At 36.9% G+C, this 19,191-nt stretch overlaps 1 pseudogene; it reads right to left on the bottom strand.

Annotated features, from left to right (window-relative positions):
* Positions 1–884: 884 nt before the first annotated feature.
* LOC114075300 lies at positions 885–16,990 on the bottom strand (annotated as a pseudogene).
* Between the last annotated feature and the right edge of the window lie 2,201 nt (positions 16,991–19,191).

The raw sequence follows: 19,191 nt of genomic DNA, 5'->3' as shown, positions 1-19,191 counted from the left end.
TATGAAAACATTTATAGTACAACGATGCTATTTACTCATGATCCTCTTAATATACTTCATGTTGATTTTTCAAACGTTCACTCAACTAATGTTAATTGTCGTATCAACTACAAAGTCAGTCAACCAATTCAATTGATATTTTTGATTAATTTTGCTGACGTGAATTTCTTAGCAGGTCGCGCCAATAAAAGTGACTTTCTAAGTACATTAGTTGAATGACCGTATGAAAAATCAACTCTAAAAATCCGTCAACATGGCTACATTTCAACTGAACAAAACATCTAAGTGGACTGACTCAAAGGTGAAGTGCTGAAGTAAGTATTTTATTGTGTATGAACTGTTGAAAAATATACAAAAGAGAAAAAACCACACCAATATCTAGAATAACTAGCCAAAAAACATGGTCCTATTATGTACCTGCTCACGCCAAGGACTAGCTAGTACTTGAAATCATTGCCTCGTCTGCAGATACAATGGAAGTTCCTCAACGCGTAGGCCTCATAATGAGACTGCTCAGGATATTGGCGAAAATTGTGCACTCTGCACCTTTGTTTAACTATATGATTCAAGGACAATAATAATTTAGTCTATCAAAATATTGCATTTCAACCACATAATGTAATACAAATACAACACGGTATGAAAACGACAATCCTAACAAATTATAAAGAGACCTCAGTTCAAAATACTTATTGTGACTCATGTTATCCAAATCAATTTTTAATTCATCTCGTTTTTATACCAAAAAATACCACTCTCCTTAGAACTTTCATCCTTTTCCACATAGATGCACTCCTTATAATCCCTGCATAATGCCTTATAAAAAGGAGTACTATTAAATTGGTAGTATTCTCCTAGTAATGGCTTGATTTCTATGTTTGCCTCGGGTGCGTGGTAATGTGGAATCGTTAAGAATAGATGATGCAAGACGTGAGCATCCGGAATGTGGTGGAAGACCTTATTTAGTACACAAAAGTCTCAGTCTATCGTAGCTAGAGCTCCTCTTAGCCAATCCCTTTCTGATGAATCATAATGTGGCAATGAAGAGTAAGTATTTTTCAGAGAGTAATTAACACTATAAAGATGTTCATGATTTGGAGGGGCACTCCATAGATACATACAAGCCAAGTTAGCCCTTGTGCCAAAGCAATGCGATACAACACATAAGTAGTTGCAATTACACCTCCGTTTGATATATAGATTTGTAGCCTATCGCGATCATAATAACTCGGTCCATGTGGATGATAGTGACTTGCAAAGCAAGGATAAGGTCTGCCAGAGGCATTGAAGTTCAAGTACAAAGGCCACCCAAGATTGAGGGTGGTGGCAAGTACAAATACTCGTCCTAATGGATTCTTGTTCAAATACTTGGTGAGCCAGGTTACTTGGGATTTTATCCTTGGCACATACACTTCATCATACTCAAGGGAGCTAGTGTTGAAGTGGTGACGACGATGAGTATATTTCCATGATAAGTTTGGTGTTAAAAGTACAGAGTGGACGATGAGAACAATAGTATCATTTATCCACGGGTAATCACTGAAGGCCTGGTGTCCTAATTCATGGACAATCATCCATATTCCAGTAGAAACAACCTTGAGCAATCGAGTAAATAGGCCATGCTAGGTAACAACACGGAGACGTAAGGAGCTGGAAGTAAATGGTGGCAATATAATACAAGATGGAGACAAGGATGAGATCTTGAACAAGATATGAGAAGGAACGAACAAGAGATCGTTGAAAACAGTGAGGAGGGATGAATTTCTTGATATCGCCAATTGTAGAGGAAACTTTTAAAATGACACTAGATTTTTGTTTTGTTCTGTTTTATTGGATGATATATCGTTGTCCTGCTTTTTCAATCGGAAAAAAACAACTTGATATTAAATAGATTTTTTTTTTGAGGAAAATACATTTTTACAAAATTTTCAAGTCTAGAGTTTATTGAAGAAAGTAGGTAGAGATTCCATATTTGTTACATATCTGTTATGAAATAATTACTAAATCATGTTTTCCCATCCTGTCTATATCCTGAATAAATTTCGCATTATTATTACTTTGTCTAGTGCTGCAACAGTAAGTGCTGCAATAACATCGGTTGCACACAATCATTCAATTGCTTCCTTAGCGCCGATTGAGAAACTTGCAAAGTTTTCTTGAGTCGACTTCAAGATATGTCAACAGAAGATGTTCTTCTATCTCACTACGTTAAGTCTGCAGAGGTTCATTAATATGAATGTTCCTGTTATGTCGGATGATACTCCGCCTGAAGAACGATTCTTGGTAACAGAAGCATGGACACACTCAAATTTTTTGTATAAAAATTATATTCTGAGTGGCCTGCAAGATGATCTATACAATGTGTACAGTAATGTCAAAACCTCAAAAGAACTCTGGATGCTTTAGAAAAGAAGTACAAAATAGAGGATGCCGGAATGAAGAAGTTCATTGTTTCTGGACTATAAGATGATATACAGTAAGACCGTCGTCACCCAAGTTCAAGAACTGCAGGTCATAATCCATGATTTCCTTGCTAAAGGTATAAATCTATTTAATGCTATGTTAGAAATATTAAGTTTTTCTTTAATACTCACATAATCTTTAATATAGGATTGATTGTGAATAATGCCTTTCAAGTGACTGCTATTATTGAGAAGTTACCTCCATTGTGGAAGGACTTCAAAAACTACTTGAAACATAAACCCAAGAAGATGATTGTTGAAGATCTCATAGTAAGGTTGAGAATCGAAGAGGATAATAAGGCTGGAGAAAAGAGGTCACGTGGTAACTCAGCAATATCTGGAGTAAATATTGTTGAAAAAGATCCCACAAAATTAAAGAAAAGAAAAAAAACCTCTCGTTAAAAAAGCAATCCTCCTAAGAAGAAATTCAGTGGAAGTTGCTTCAATTGTGGTAAATGTGGCCATAGGGCTACTGAATGCCGGGGTCCTAAGAAGGACAAGAAAAAGAAGGATCAAGGAAACTCGACTGAATCCAAAGGAGAAATGGACGATCTCTGTGCAATGCTTTCAGAATGTAACTTGGTTGGAAGTCCAAGAGAATGGTGGATAGATTCTAGTGCCTCATGCCATGTTTGTGCCAATAAATAATTATTTTCATCATATACTCCAACACCTACTGTTGAAAACTTGTTTATGGCAAACTCCGTTGTTGCAAAGGTGGAAGGAACTGACAAGGTCCTATTAAAGATGACATCAGGTAAGGTGGTGACTTTGAACAAGGTCTCGTATGTTCCAGAATTGAGAAAAAAATTAGTTTCAATTCCAGTTCTGACTAAGAATGAATTCAAATGTGTATTTGTCTCTGATAAAGTAGTAGTAATTAAGAATGATATATATGTAGACTCAGTGATGACCTTTTCAAACTCAATGTAATTGAAGTTGATATGAATAAAGATTATGCTTCTTCTTACTTGCTTGATTCCAAATGTTTATGGCATGAAAGTTTGGGACAAGTTAATAACAAAACCTTGTGAAAACTGATTAACTTAAATATTTTACCAAAATTTGAGTGCAATAAATCAAAATGTCAAATTTGCGTTGAATCTAAGTATGCTAAGCATCCTTATAAATATGTTCAAAGGAATTCAAATCCTTTAATACTGATTCACATTGATATTTGTGACATGAAGTCAACACCATCACGTGGTGGGAAAAAGTATTTCATAACTTTTATTGACAAATGCACTAGATATTGTTATGTCTATTTGCTAAATGGTAAGGATGAAGCAATAGGTGCATTTAGGCAATATAAAACTGAAGTTGAAAATCAGTTGGATAAAAAGATCAAAATTATCAGAAGTGATAGAGGCAGAGAATATGAATCTCCATTTCCAGAAATATGTTTAGAAAATGGAATAATCCATCAAGTACTGCTCCGTACACTCCCCAATCTAATGGAATTGCAGAAAGGAAAAACCGAATTTTAAAAGAAATGATGAATGCATTACTTATTAGTTAAGATTTACAACATAACTTGTGGGGGGAAAGATATCCTTACAACAAATTGAATATGAGAAATGGAAAGGTAGAAAACCCAACTTGAAATATTTCAAAGTGTGGGGGTGTCTAGCCAAAGTCCAAGTTCCTATACCTAAGAGGGTAAAAATAGGGCCTAAGACAGTGGATTGTGTATTCATTGGATATGCCACAAACAGTAAGGCATGTTGATTTTTGGTTCATAAGTCCAAACATCCAGATATTCATGACAATGCGGTAATGGAATCAGATAGTGCTAAAAAAATTTTGAACATATCTATCCGTATAAAACTAGGCTTGAGTCATTTAGTGGGGGGTCTAAACAACTCCGAGAAGAACCAAAAGAGAATGAAACCAATTAATAGAGTCCAAGGTGCATTAAACGTCACAGGACATCCACTTCATTTGTATCTGATTTTGTAACATTCCTTCTTGAAAGTGAGCCTCAAACATTCAAGGAAGCAATGTTATCTAGGACTCGACTTATTGGAACGAGGCTGTCAATAGTGAAATTGAATCAAACCTAAGCAATCATACTTGGGAGTTGGTTGATATTCCTCCAGGAAACAAACCCTTGGGTTCAAAATGGATTTTTAAAAGGAAGATGAAAGATGATGAAACTATTGACAAATATAAAGCAAGACTTGTTGTCAAAGGCTTTAGACAAAAAGAAGGTTTTGATTATTTTGATACATACTCGCCAGTGACTAGGATTACATCAATTAGGATGTTAATTGCCCTAGCTGCAGTTTACGGTCTTGAAATCCATCAAATGGATATGAAAATCGCCTTCTTAAATGGAGAGCTGAAAGAAGAAATTTACATGAAACAGCCTGAGGGCTTTGTAGGTCTTGGTAAAGAAAAGAAAGTGTGCAAACTTATTAAGTCACTTTATGAACTAAAAAAAGCACCGAAGCAATGACATGTAAAGTTTGATTAAACCATGTTGTCAAATGGATTTAAGATCAATGAATGCGACAAATGTGTTTACATTAAAGATACTCCAAATCAGGAAGTTATTGTATGCTTATATATGGATAACATGCTGATAATGAGCAAGGACATTATCAATATAAAAGCTACTAAGTGTATGCTCGCTAGTAAGTTTAATATGAAAGACCTAGGAGTTGCTGATGTGATATTGGGAATTAAAATTCTCAAAACTCCTAACAGTCTAGCATTGTCTCAAACTCATTATACTTAAAAAGGTACTTGAAAAATTCAAATATTTGAATTCAAAAAGGGCAAAGACTTCAATTGATGTGAACCTTCATCTTGCAAAAAATAAAGGTGAAAGTCAATCTCAATTGGACTATGCCAGAGTGTTGGGAAATTTTATGTATGTCATGAATTGTACACGACCGAACATACTTGCGATATTAGTAAACTGAGTCGATACACAAGTAATCCTAATCAAAATCATTGGCTGACAATGAAGAAGTTTTGGGATACTTAAATGACACTCAAAAAACAATGTTTTGCATTACAACAAATATCCAGCAGTTCTTGAAGGATATAGCGATGCACATTGGATTACTGGGTCAACTGAAACAAAATCCACAAGTGGATACGTTTTTACTATTGTGGAGGAGTAATATCTTGGAAATCATCCAAACAGACATGTATAGATCGCTCTACAATGGAGTCTGAATTCATCGCCTTAGATAAGACAGGTGAAGAAGCTGAATGGCTCCGGAAGTTCTTAGAAGATATTCCATTTTGGCTCAAACCAATGGCCCCTATATGCATACACTATGATAGTCAAGATGCAATAGGAAGGGCTGGAAGCGTTATGTATAACGACAAGTCTCGTCACATAAGACAAAGACATAACTCTGTGAGAAAACTACTCTCTAGTGAAATCATCACAATTGACTATGTGAAGTCAAAGGATAATGTGTCGGATCCACTTACAAAAGGCCTAGCTAGAGAGGGAGTTGAGAAATCATCGACGTGAATGGGACTATGACTGAGAATAAGTCATCATGGCGGTAACTCTACCTAGAAGATTGGAGATCCCAAGATCTAGGTTCAAGGAGATAAAACAAAGTCATGATGATGGTTCAACATTGTCAAAAATTATTTTTAGGTCCATTCTCACAATGAGACAATGTTCAGTAACCAGGATAAAGACATAAGAACTTTTTAATGGTTTCTAAGTTTGATACAAGGTATATCAAATAGTGTATCTACAGGATAACACATCTATAAATCACCTATGTGAGTGTGAAGTGTAAGCCGCTTCAAGGAGAATCCGGTAAGACCAGTTCTCTAAGCAATTACTATCTGAGATGTGTTCATGGATGAAACGAACAAAACAATGAGAACTAAGAATATTTCAAGGGTTGATTGTTGACTTATGTTGTCTAGGTATACACCAAAGCTCGACGGTTCAAAGATAACAAATCTACCGATTGATCGAGTATATCCAATATATGTTCACTACGGAAAGTTTAAAGGGAAACCTACTTATCCAGATGCAATTAACCCTTACTTACAAGACACACAAATTTTTCATGCATATGTTTTAACAATAGTCATTTCCATTCATGTGGGGTATTGTTGGGTTTAGAAACGTGTGAATGGGAAAAGAAAAGAGAGAATATGGAAAAGTGAGGGAACCAATTTGGAGGGAAAATAAAAAGTCATTTGTAGAGTGCAAATGAAAAGTCATTTTTCCCATATCGGAAAAAGAAAGTAAAATTGTTGTCCTTATATAAGGAAACACTTCCTTTACTTCTTAAAGAGTTAAGAAGAAGGTGCCCCGTCGCGCCGTTGTTGTTGCTCGCTCGACCTTGACTTCAGGTTCAGATCTGGATTTGAATTTGTCAAATGATTTGATTGATAATTTTTTTTTACAAAATTTTTTTTAATTAATTTTTGTTAATCAAATAAATCTTTTTAATCTCATCTCTTATAAATTAATTCAGGACGTTAGTTAATTAGTTAACGTTCCAAAAAGTTGTTACTCTTTCCGAAAAGTCGTTACTTTTCCAACAGACACAATTTCTAAAAAGTTAATATATTCCCCAAAAGATGCAACTTTCTAGATAAAACGGGTCTGAACAGACACCTTTCTTGTTGAAAATGCCTATAAAAGGAAGTCATTTTTTGTTTTTCAGACACTGAATTTTTTTTCCTTCTCTGCACGTATTTTCTCTCAAAATCAAAATGTCGATCGACTGAGTTTTTGTGACTTTTTGTTGTTCTTAAGTTTACTGAAGTTAAAGAAGTTTGAGGTACCGCTATTTCTTTACAAGATTAATCCGTTTTATCTTGGGAGAAATTAATCCATAACCTCGGATACAGTGAGGGGATTAAATTTCTTAAGGAGACACAATAGTTTCTGTGTACTTGGATTTTTTATTTTTTGTCTACTTCATCTTATTTCTGTTTCTGTTTTGACTAACCTTATGAGTACATGTTAATAACAACAGTAACTTAGAAGTGGAAGCCGTTGCAATTAGAGAAGCCTTGACACACTGTTATACAAAAGAAGTAACTCAAGTGTAAATGTCTCAGAAATTGATTCATTAGTGTTTGAGATTCTTAACAACAGTAGATGTAGGTTTGAAGGATTCTTACCAAAGAAGGAGCAGGAGTCATGGAGAACTTGTCCAGCCACAGATGTCACACCATCTACGTTTGAGCTTCCCAGCTGAAGACGACAATACATTAGAGGGATATTTCAGAAGATTCAAGCATTAGTGTTTGAGATGCTTAACAACACTAGGTGTATTGATTAGATTTTGGTGATTGGCCACTGCTGGGCCAGCCATACGTTGTTGAAATGTTTTCTTTCTATGCATAATTAATAAAATCTGCCCTATGGGTCATATTAGACCACACACTTGATCAAGACATGAAACTAGAGTATAGATAAGATAGCGGTTTTAACATTACGAAATATTGTAACAAGAATCAGTGGGTCTGGCTCTGATAATAGTCTAGGTCCAATGTTGACACCTACACGGATGTCGCAGAACTAGTTATTGGGCCAAGAGAAATCGACTATTAATACTTGATTGCGATGTGACCGACTAAGAATTAAAAACTCGTCATCTCACTGAACAGACTCAAAGGTGAAGTACTGAAGTAAGCTTTTATTGTGTATGCCTTGTATGAACTGTTGAACAACTAAAATTGCACTCTGCACCTTTTGACTAACTAAAAGATCAATTCAATTTAAAGGGGAATTCAAGGACAATAAATAAATAATATGATCTATCAAAACTCTGTATGTCAACGACATTATGTCGTACAAATACAATACGTTATGAAATGATAGGAAACAACACCTAAATTCAAAATACTTATTGTGACTCATGCTTAATATTTAACCAAATCGATTTTAAATTCATCTTGTTTTTTTTTTAATAAAAAATACCTCTATCTTTAGATCTTTCATTCTTTTCAACATAAATGCATTTCTTATAATCCCTCCATAAACAGGGTACTATCAAATTGGTAGTATTTTCCTGGTACTGGCTTGATAGTTTTGGTTCCCTCGAGCAGGCAGCTCAAACTCGTTGGTAGCCTAAGGCCAAAATCAAATTAGAAGCCTTAAAAAAATTATAAATGATTTCTTCTTAATCTATTTTTCTAACTTTTGAGATGCAAAGTTGTTAATAATTTTTGTGTAGTCAATCTCTTCTAATAATTCTTTTTCAATCGATAATATAGCCAAACCACTTAATCTTTCTTGAGACATTGTCGATCTTAAATAAGATTTTATTATTTTTAATTTTGAAAAACTTCTTTCTGCTGAGGCAATTGTTACGGGAATTGCTAACATTACTCTATAAGCAATGTAAGCATTTGAAAAATAATTAAGTCTTTTTATTTAATTGTGTATCTCAATTAGAGTATTATCTTCTACTTTTATGACTTTCCTTAACACTTTAAATTCATAAAATAAGTCTAAACCGTCAATATCGGAGTGAGTATTATGTTTAAGGAACATTCAAAATTAAGACAATATTTTTTTAAATTCTCATCATCTAATGATCTCAATTTTTTCCCACTAAATAGAAAACCAAAAATATTTTCATATACTTCAAATTGTGCAAATCTATTTTGAAGTGAAAAGATGGCTTGGTCTACTATGAATAAAAAGTAATCAACTCTAGATGCATCTTCAAGGGATCTTGTGATTTCTTTATCAACATTCTCATCAAATTGTTTGTTCCTTATAAATTACATGTTTCTTACGAAATACGGGTTCTATATTCATCTCTAATGCAATTTCCTTAGCCGAAATCATAGCATTTGTAAATCCTTTTTCTCTATATTTTTTTTAAAAAGAAACTAAACCTCTTAATTGATCGATAGCGACATCAATATGCATATCTTTTGATTATAAACTTTTGCTAATTGAATTTACGAAAAATAATACATCATACCAAATAGTCATACCCAATAAAAATTCAAAATTTTCAAGCTCAAAAATTGCTAAACAGTGAGCTTCACTTTTAATTTTAGGATCATCACTAACTTCTTCTAATTTAAATAAAGCATCTCTTATTTGTGGAGTTTGAAACCTTTTTGATTTAATACTATCAATACGACTTTCTCACCGTGTTTGTGACAATGATTTAAGAGTTAAACTAGATATACTATCTTTTAAAAAATTTCACCGTTTAGTAGACGAAGAAAAGGTGAACATATACGTTGTACCACTCCAAAACATGATATAGCTTTCGTACAAGACTTAGCCATATCACAAAGTACCAAATTTAGATGATGACAACCACATGGTGTATAAAATGATCTAGGATTTATATCAAGAAGTCTTTTTTGTACTCCTTGATGTTTTCCCTTCATATTAGATCCGTTATCATATCCTTGTCCTCTTAAATTATCAATATCAAGTCAAATACATTTTATTTCATCTAAAATAACTTCAAAAAGGCCTTTCCACTTGTATCATCCACTTTTAAGAATTCTAAGAAGTATCCAGTTACATTTATTGGAGTTGTCGAAATATCTACACTCCGTATTATAAAAGACATTTGGTCTTGATGACTTGTATCTAGCGTTCAATCAAGTATGATAGAGAAATACTTTGTTTTTATAACTTTTTCAATAATCTTGTTCTTAATTTCACTTGCCAATAAATTTATTAATTCATTTTGTATATTATGTCGAAGATAATGATTATGAATTCCATCATATACATTAGCCTCACACCATGATTGTCACCACATTCTTCATTATTAGCACCTTTATTTTTCATAGTTACTCACCTCTTATTACGTGAATGTTCATTTCTTCATTTCATTACGCATATCTTAGGTTCACTTATTTTTGAACGTATGTTAAACTTATGTGTCTATACATACAAACCATGGGTCTTCATTTATAGTTCGTTAAGTGATTCTTACTTTCCTAAGATTATATATTACAGGACTTATGTATTTTGTATATATGCCAAGATCTTGATTTTTGATCTAAGTAGATGGCATTATTCTTGAATATTTTACTCACGTATGACTTATGTATCAATACGGAGGTTTGGGCACGGGAACCCAAATCTTGAATCATTTGGATATCATTTATATTTTTCATTGATTTTATTTCTAATATTCATAACATTAGAACTCTAAATTAAATATAAACATTTTCATGACATAATTAATTTTCTATTTTAATTAGAATTCTAAATTAAATTTCAATCATTTACATGAAAGAATAATTTTCTATTTTAATTAGAATTCTAATTTAAATCTCAATTACATGAAAGAAGTAATTTTCAACTTTAATAAGACTTCTAATCTAAATCTCAATATTTACATGAAAGAATTAATTTTCTATTTTAATTGTATTTCTAATTTAAATTTTTTTTTTAATTTTTGAATTAAATTCGCTTGAATAGGTAGGTTGTGGGTTTGAACCCCCACAACCCCCCTTATTTTTCAGTTAATTTCGCTGAGGAGGAGACTATGAGGTGGTGGGTTCGAACCCCCACAACCCCTCTTTCTTTAATTTATTTAAATGGGGCGTCTGCAGTGAGGTTGTGGGATCGAATCCCCACAGCCTCATTTTTTTTAAATTTTGCCTACTCTTCTGCCTTGAGGTCGTAGGATCGATTCCCACTCGCGTTTCCTTTTTTTTATCGCGAACTGGGGGTCGTGGGTTCGATTCCCGCCCCCAGCCCCCCTTTTTCTTTCCTTTTTTGCGAACTTGGGGTCGTGGGTTAGATCCCCGCCCCCAGCCCCCCTTTTATTTTATTTTCTTGCGTAACAGGGCCAAGGGTTCGATTCCCCCCACCTCCGCTTCCTTTCATTTTTTTTTAATTTCGCTGGCCTCCAACCCCAGTTCAAATCTCCCTTAATGCGTTTTTTTTCCAGCCATCTTAACCTGTGAGGTCTTGGGTTCGATTCCCATTGACCTCACTTATTTAATATTCTTTTTAAACCCAGATTTCAACCTTTTCATAGAGTACTCAAATCTGGAAATTTCTTGTCATTATTCAACTCATTTTTAGTCACATTGTTCATAATTTTGATTGGCTAAAAGGTGGTTATTTAATTCACTATACTTCATCATAATGAACATCACATTGTACACCCATTACACACATAATATACACAACTTATACACCCCCAAAACAATGACTAAAACACTGCCCTATACATGCATATACATTAACTTTTCCGGTCATATTTTGATGATCATTATTGTTATTTCCCGCACATAAACACATTCGTATTTAATTTAAACACATCATTCATGCAAAAATCTAGAAGCACAACATACCCATCCTACAAATTCGTTAGGGAGCTAAGGACAAGGACATACGAAGGGGAACAACCTTAGTTTCAAGAGTTTAAGAAACGTTCGAAAGAAAGTACTCTTGGAGAAAGAATTCCATGAGAGAAAACCATACCTTTATTCATGTTCAAACGAAGAATTTTCTGCCCAAAACTTTCTCCAAAATTCAGTCCAAGTTACCTCAACGTCCACAGCACTCAACGAACAACTTCTCTTCGCCTTAATGTTTTTGGTTATTTATTTTTAAAAAATTTCATGTGAGTTCTTCAAGTGTGAAGAACTGTTGATGTATTCTCTGGTTTTTGTTGTGCTTGGCAAAATAACCTGAGAAAGATGGAGAATGTGAGAGAGAGAGTTAACAAGCGTGAGAGAGAGAGTACTATTAGGATTAGGAGACTAAATTCAAGACTTAGTCAAATAGAATTTAAATTAAATTAATACAAATCTGGCTTATTTTAATTAATACACGAAAGGACCATTATGACCTTAAAATTTAAGATTTTTAATTAATAATTAAATCACCTTAAATACCTATTTATTTGATTTTTTTTGGATCGTTACATTATCTCTTCCTTAGGAACATTTGTCCCCGAATGACACTACCATTACACATCTTAATGCCGATTCAGATCATAATTTAATCGCTATGTACAATCAGCCAATAGTAACAAATACGAAGAGATAAGGAACTATAGCCTTACGAGTAGGACGTCTAACCTCAAGAGCTGAAAAGATGGGCATAGCGGGTCTCATGTCGGCCTCAACCTCCCACGTAGCCCCCTCCACAAGATGATTTCTCCATAATACCTTCACTGTGGCAATCTCCTTGTTCCTCAGCCGCTTGACCTGTCTGTCTAAGATCTCAATAGGTACCTTCTCATAGGACAAGTCTTCACCAACCCCTAAACCTTCAACAGGTAGGATTGATGCTGGATCACCTAGGCACTTCTTCAACATAGAGACATGGAAGACTGGATGAACAGAAGCTAGTTCTGCAGGCAATGCTAACTCATAGGCCACCTCACCCACACGTTGTAGGATCTCATATGGCCCCACATACCTCAAAATTAGTTTTCCTTTCCTACCAAATCTCATCACCCCTTTCATAGGCGATATCTTCAAGTAAACCTGCTCACCAACGTTAAATTCTAAAGGCCGCTTTCTGTTATCTGCATATGATTTTTGTCGGCTGTAAGCAGTAGCCAACCTGTCCCTAATCATTCTAACTTTATCCAAGGCCTCGTGAATGATCTCTGGACCCAAAATGGATGACTCTCCAACCTCGAGCCACCCAACTGGAGATCTACACCTCCTATCATACAATGCCTCAAACGGTGTCATCCCAATGCAGGAGTGATAGTTATTATTATACGAGAACTCTATCAAAGGTAGATGGTTATCCCAGTTACCTCTGAAGTCAATCACACACACTCTCAACATGTCCTCCAATGTCTGAATGGTGCGCTCTGCCTGCCCATCTGTCTGAGGATGAACGGCAGTGCTAAGTTTCACCTGCGTGCCCAAGCTTTTCTGGATAGATCTCCAGAAATACGAAGTAAACTGAGCTCCTCTATCTCAAATAATAGACAAAGAAATCCCATGCCATCTCACAATCTCATCAATGTAGAGTCTCGCGTAATCCTCGGCCTTGTAAGTAGACCTCACAGGGATAAAGTGGGCAGACTTAGTCAATCTGTCCACAATAACCCATATGGAATCATGCTGCCTCCTAGTCCTCGGAAGACCAACCACGAAGTCCATATTAATGGGCTCCCATTTCCAAGTCGGAACCTCAATAATCTGAGTCAGACCACCAGGCTTAAGATGCTCTGCCTTAACCTACTGACCATTAGGACATTTAGCCACATAGTCTGCAATATCCTTCTTCATTCCATCCCACCAATAAATCTGCTTAAGATCATGATACATTTTGGTGGAACCTGGATGTATGGAATATCTGGAACCATGGGCCTCTGCCACAATCCTGGCCCGTAAATCATCTACATCTGGTACACACAGTTGGTTCTGGTATCTAATTATGCTATCATCTCCCAAAGCGAAAGACTCGTTCGTTTTTAACAACACTGAGCTCTTCAGCTCCATCAAAATAGGATCAAGATGCTGACCCTTTTTGACTTCAACTATCAGGGATGATTCAGAACTAGGGTGAACTGAAACATCTCCACTAGTAGAGTCAACCAACCGCACACCCACTCTGGCCAGTCTATGTACCTTTTTCACTAGCTCCTTCTTCTCATCCTCAACGTGGGTTGTACTCTCCATGCTCATCCTGCTCAAAGCATCAGCCACAACATTAGCCTTAACTGGATGGTAGTGCACATTCATGTCATAATCATTCAACAGCTCCAACCATCTGCGTTGACGTAGATTCAACTCCCTTTATGTGAACACATACTGGAGACTCTTATGATCCGTGAACACATCCACATGCACTCCATACAGATAATGCCTCCACAGCTTAAATGCAAACACCGCAGCTGCCAACTCTAAGTCATGAGTGGGATAATTCTTTTCATGAACCTTGAGCTGTCTGGAAGCATAGGCTATCACCTTACCAGCCTGCATAAAACACATCCCAAAACCAACCCTAGATGCATCACAATAGACAGTGTAATTCTCGCCACTCTTAGGCAGAGTAAGCACCGGGGCTGAAGTGAGTCTGTCCTTGAGCTCCTGGAAACTCTTCTCACAAGTCTCCGTCCATTCAAACTTGGATTTCTTCTTTGTCAAGGCTGTAAGTGGGGCAGCAATGGAAGAAAATCCCTCCACAAACCTGCGGTGGTAAACAGCCAATCCCTGAAAGCTACGGATGTCGGTGGGAGTAAGAGGCTTTGGCCAGTTCTTAACAGCTTCGGTCTTTCTGTGGTCCACTTCTACACCTTGATCGGACACAACATGGCTCAGGAAGGTCACTGATCTCAGTGATGCTGTCTAAGTACCTGCAAGGTTAGTCTCAAATGTTGTTCATGCTCTTCCTTGGTCTTAGAGTAGATGAGAATGTCATCAATGAATACTATGACGAAAGAGTCAAGGTATTCACGGAAGACTCTGTTCATGAGATCCATAAATGCAGCAGGTGCATTCGTGATACCAAATGACATAACCAAGAACTCATAATGACCATAATGGGTACGAAAAGCTGTTTTTGGTATATCCTCATCCCTAACCCTAAGCTGATGATACCCTGAACGAAGATCAATCTTAGAGAATAAACTAGACCCTTAAAGTTGATCGAACAAATCATCAATTCTGGGAAGTGGATACTTATTCTTTATAGTGACTTTGTTGAGCTGCCGATAATAGATACACATTCTAAGGGTCCCATCTTTCTTCTTTACAAACAACACTGGAGGGCCCCAAGGGGATATGCTCGGCTGATTGAAACCCTTATCAGTGAGATCTTTTAACTGCAGCTTCAACTCTTTGAGTTCTGCTGGAGCCATTCTATAAGGAGGAATTAAGATTGGTTTTGTATCAGGTTCTAAGTCGATACCAAAGTCAATATCTCGAAGGGGAGGGACTCCAGGCAAATCTTCAGGAAACACATCTAGGAATTCATTTACTACAGGCACCGAGTCTATGAAAGGAACGTCATGATCTAAATCATTAACACTCATAAGATGACATAGTAACCCCTTGGCCATCATTTATTGCCCTGAAGATTTGAAATCAAGGGGTTAGGACGATTTGGATTGTACCCTTCCTAGACTAACTCTTCTTCATTAGGGAAGTGAAAACTCACCACTCTACTACGACAGTCCAAGCAAGCATTATAGCTGTGAATCCAGTCCATGCCAAGAATAATATCAAAATCATGCATGGGTAACTGAATCAAGTTTGCACACATAGTCTTGCCACTCACAACTATTGGGCAATTCTTTAACCTTATCAGTTCTTGCATTTTCTCCTAAAGGCGTACTAACCACTATAGGATCATGCAGAACTTCAGGTAGTATTTCAAAAGTAAGGGCAAGCAGAGGAGTCACAAAGGAAAGCGTAGACCCTAGATCAAGTAAAGCATAAACAGTAGTTGAGAATACTTGCAGCATACCTGTGACCACATCACTGGACTTCTCCTGCTCCTCCCTGCCTTTCTGGGCATAAAATCTGTTCCTCTTGGGAGGCTCAATTGCTGCTGCACTCTGTGGGGTAGGCCTAGGCTGAGCATTACCTCCAACCTGACCTCTGTTCTGGGGACAGTCTCTGACCATGTGTCCACTCTTACCACAACCGAGCAGGCATTAGTGCCCTGTCTGCATTCTCCACTGTGAGCTCGGCCACACTTAGCACAAGTCTTCTTGCATCTCACCTCCATTGCCCCTCTTGGGTTCGGGTCTGCCTCCACTAGGTATTGTATTTTTTTGAGGGTTAGAAATCCCAGAACTCTTTTGCCCCTTCTTGAATTTGGGTTGCTCACGGACGCCAAAATTGTTTCTATGGCCTCCATGGCTGGGATCTGCCTGATCTTGAGGCCTAGGCCTCCTAATATCATGAACACCTCTCCTCTTGCGGCTGTCCTTTACCTGTTGGACATGCACCATTAACCTAGAAAGGTCCATATTATCATGGAGTATCACAAACCGACACTCCTCCTCCAGGTCTCCATTGATTCCTGTGAGGAACCTGCTCATCTCATGCCAGCTGTTCGAAACTAGGGAAGTAGCATACCTGGATAATTTCAACAAAGCTAAGTACTCTCCTCATTCTTGCTATTAAATATCAAGGGAAGTAACATACCTGGATAGCTTCACAAACTTCAGGGAATACTCCCTAACCGTCATAGATCCTTGTTTAAAGTTGATGAACTCCTCAACCTTGGCCTCATTCATCTCTCTAGGGAAGAATCTTTCCAAAAATGTTATCTTGAACAACTCCCATGTGACTGGCACTCTACCTAGGACACGACTATCTTGCCACATCTTGCACCAAGTCTGTGCAACATCCTTGAGCAGGTAGGAAGCCAGCTCAGCCTTCTCAATATCAGTGGCCCTCATGGACACCAGGATCTTATGCACCTCGTCTATAAACTCCTGAGTATCCTCTGAAGTCTTAGCCCCTGTGAATATAGGAGGATTCATCCTCGTGAAATCTCGCATTTTGTCAGCCATGCTGCGAACCGGTGGGTTCTCCCTCTGAACATCCTGCCAGTTGACTTGGGCAGTCATAGCCTGGGCCTGCATCGTGATGGCCTGTGCCATCTAGGCTAGACATTCCCTCACCTCCGCACTAGTCAACCCAGCTGGGTTAACCGGCATGGCCACTCCTTCACTTAGAGCCTGGGGTGGATTCTGATTACCCCTAGTTGCTGCTCCTCCCGTCCTCAGACCCTTAGTCCTCCAAGTGTTCATTCTCTGAAAACAACAAGGATTGATGTTAGATGCGTTCATAACACCAAGAATTCAAACATTAGCTTAAGCACGATAAGATTAGAAGAAGGAAATTTTTTTTCTACGCATCATGCAGTCTCTAATCAAGGATATTGGTGCACTTCACTACCATGACTTAGAAACTACTCAATGTGGTTGATGTGAACTCATTATTCTCGGAATTTAACCTAGCGCTCTGATACCAACTTTATCACGACTGGAATCTAGACCCCAGACGAGACCGGCATCATTGACCTCTCAGAGGTCGCTAACAAGCCTACTTACGTCATTCTTACTTTACATAGGTTAATTTTTAGCGGAAAATTTGAATTTTTTTTCTATTCTTTAATTATACTTGCTAAACATTCTTTATATTTCGTAATCGTTCATCATCAACCATCAAACATTTAAGAGATAAGCAACTTAAAGAAATAATTCATTAAGTATTAATTATATATCGGCCAAAATAGCACCAATACAAAGTCTGAACCAAAACAGGAAAGAAACGCTAGTGGAACACGCTCCACTAGCTCAACTCTAAAACTACGCTAGAATGTAAAACAGTAGCATCCTCGAAAGCATGAGAACCTACCAAACTACGGATGAATGCTGACGTCCGGATAGCTGCAACAACAAACCTGTAGCTCTACCGTCCACCTGTGCCTGCACCTAAAAGTAGATGTTTGTATGGAATTAGTACACACTTGTACTAATTATGGGTATATGAAAGCACACACCAGGGACATGCATGAGAAAGAATAGCTCTTTCCTAACAACATGATTTTTGGAAGTCAAGTCCTTGGACTTTCCAAATTGAGATTGGGAAAGTTATGCCATGAGAGTGACATGCATCCTTTATAGTTATTAAATTGCACACAACACATAACGTCTGCATATAGCACATAACATATGACACATAGCTTCTTTCATATTATTCATTCATATGCCATGAGACCTTGTTATCATGGACTTGACCTTAAGACTTTCCAAAATGAGGGCTCAACATATGGGACCTCAACTAGGGAGCATTCTTTAGCAAACATAGAGTCTGCTTCACTCATTCATACGTACCTCATTTCAGTTCATTCATAGGCCAGTGTGAACATCAACTATACCTAGGAATAACCTAATGTCATTACCTGAATCTAGCTCACCTCTTGATTATCCTATCCTAACACCTTCGGTATCATTCATTTCTTTATATGATTCATTTGAGGCTGACCTCATTCATTCATTGGGAACATTAACTTTAACCGACATAGATCATGTGAGCATCATGAAATCCACTGTCTACCCCACACCGAAAAGAGGTGGAATCCTCGGCCAAAGTGACTCAATAACATGCTAGAGTATATGGGAATTTAACCCCACTAGATCCCTATAGTGGCATATAGGTTCAAAGACTAGGAGATGTATGGAGACCCATACCCGGCAAGCCGGAAAGTCTCATCTCATAAAAGTTACGTGAACCTCCGCCCTTCCCGAAAGAAGGCATCACCGCTCATAGCTAGCCTATCGATTCTCAGTATAAAATTTCATTACATTCAACTCATACATCATGGAAGTTGTCTTCTAGTATGAGGACATCATAGCTCAATAGATGATTTCTCATCTAATTATTAGTATTAAGTGTTTTAAACTCAATATTTTCATTAGAGTGTTCATAGAGACTGGTCTCTTCATCATCTTACACTCTCCTTGGTGAGTACGTATTGGTAACATTTACTTAGGCTCATTTGAGATTGCTCTCATCATATACATTAGCCTCACATCATGATTGTCACCATATTCTTCATTATTAGCACCTTTATTTTTCATAGTTACTCACCTTTTATTACGTGAATGTTCATTTCTTCATTTCATTACGTAAATCTTAGGTTCACTTATTTTTGAACGTATGTTAAACTTATATGTCTATACATACAAGCCATGGGGCTTCATTTATAGTTCGTTAAGTGATTCTTACTTTCCTAAGATTATGTATTACAAGACTTATGTATTTTGTATATATGCCAAGATCTTGATTTTTTATC

The sequence above is a fragment of the Solanum pennellii genome, chromosome 12 (genome assembly GCF_001406875.1).
Source record: "Solanum pennellii chromosome 12, SPENNV200".
In the NCBI taxonomy this organism is placed as follows: Eukaryota; Viridiplantae; Streptophyta; class Magnoliopsida; order Solanales; family Solanaceae; genus Solanum; species Solanum pennellii.
Note: the sequence above shows the minus strand (reverse complement) of the source record. Positions and strands in the feature narration are given on the sequence as shown.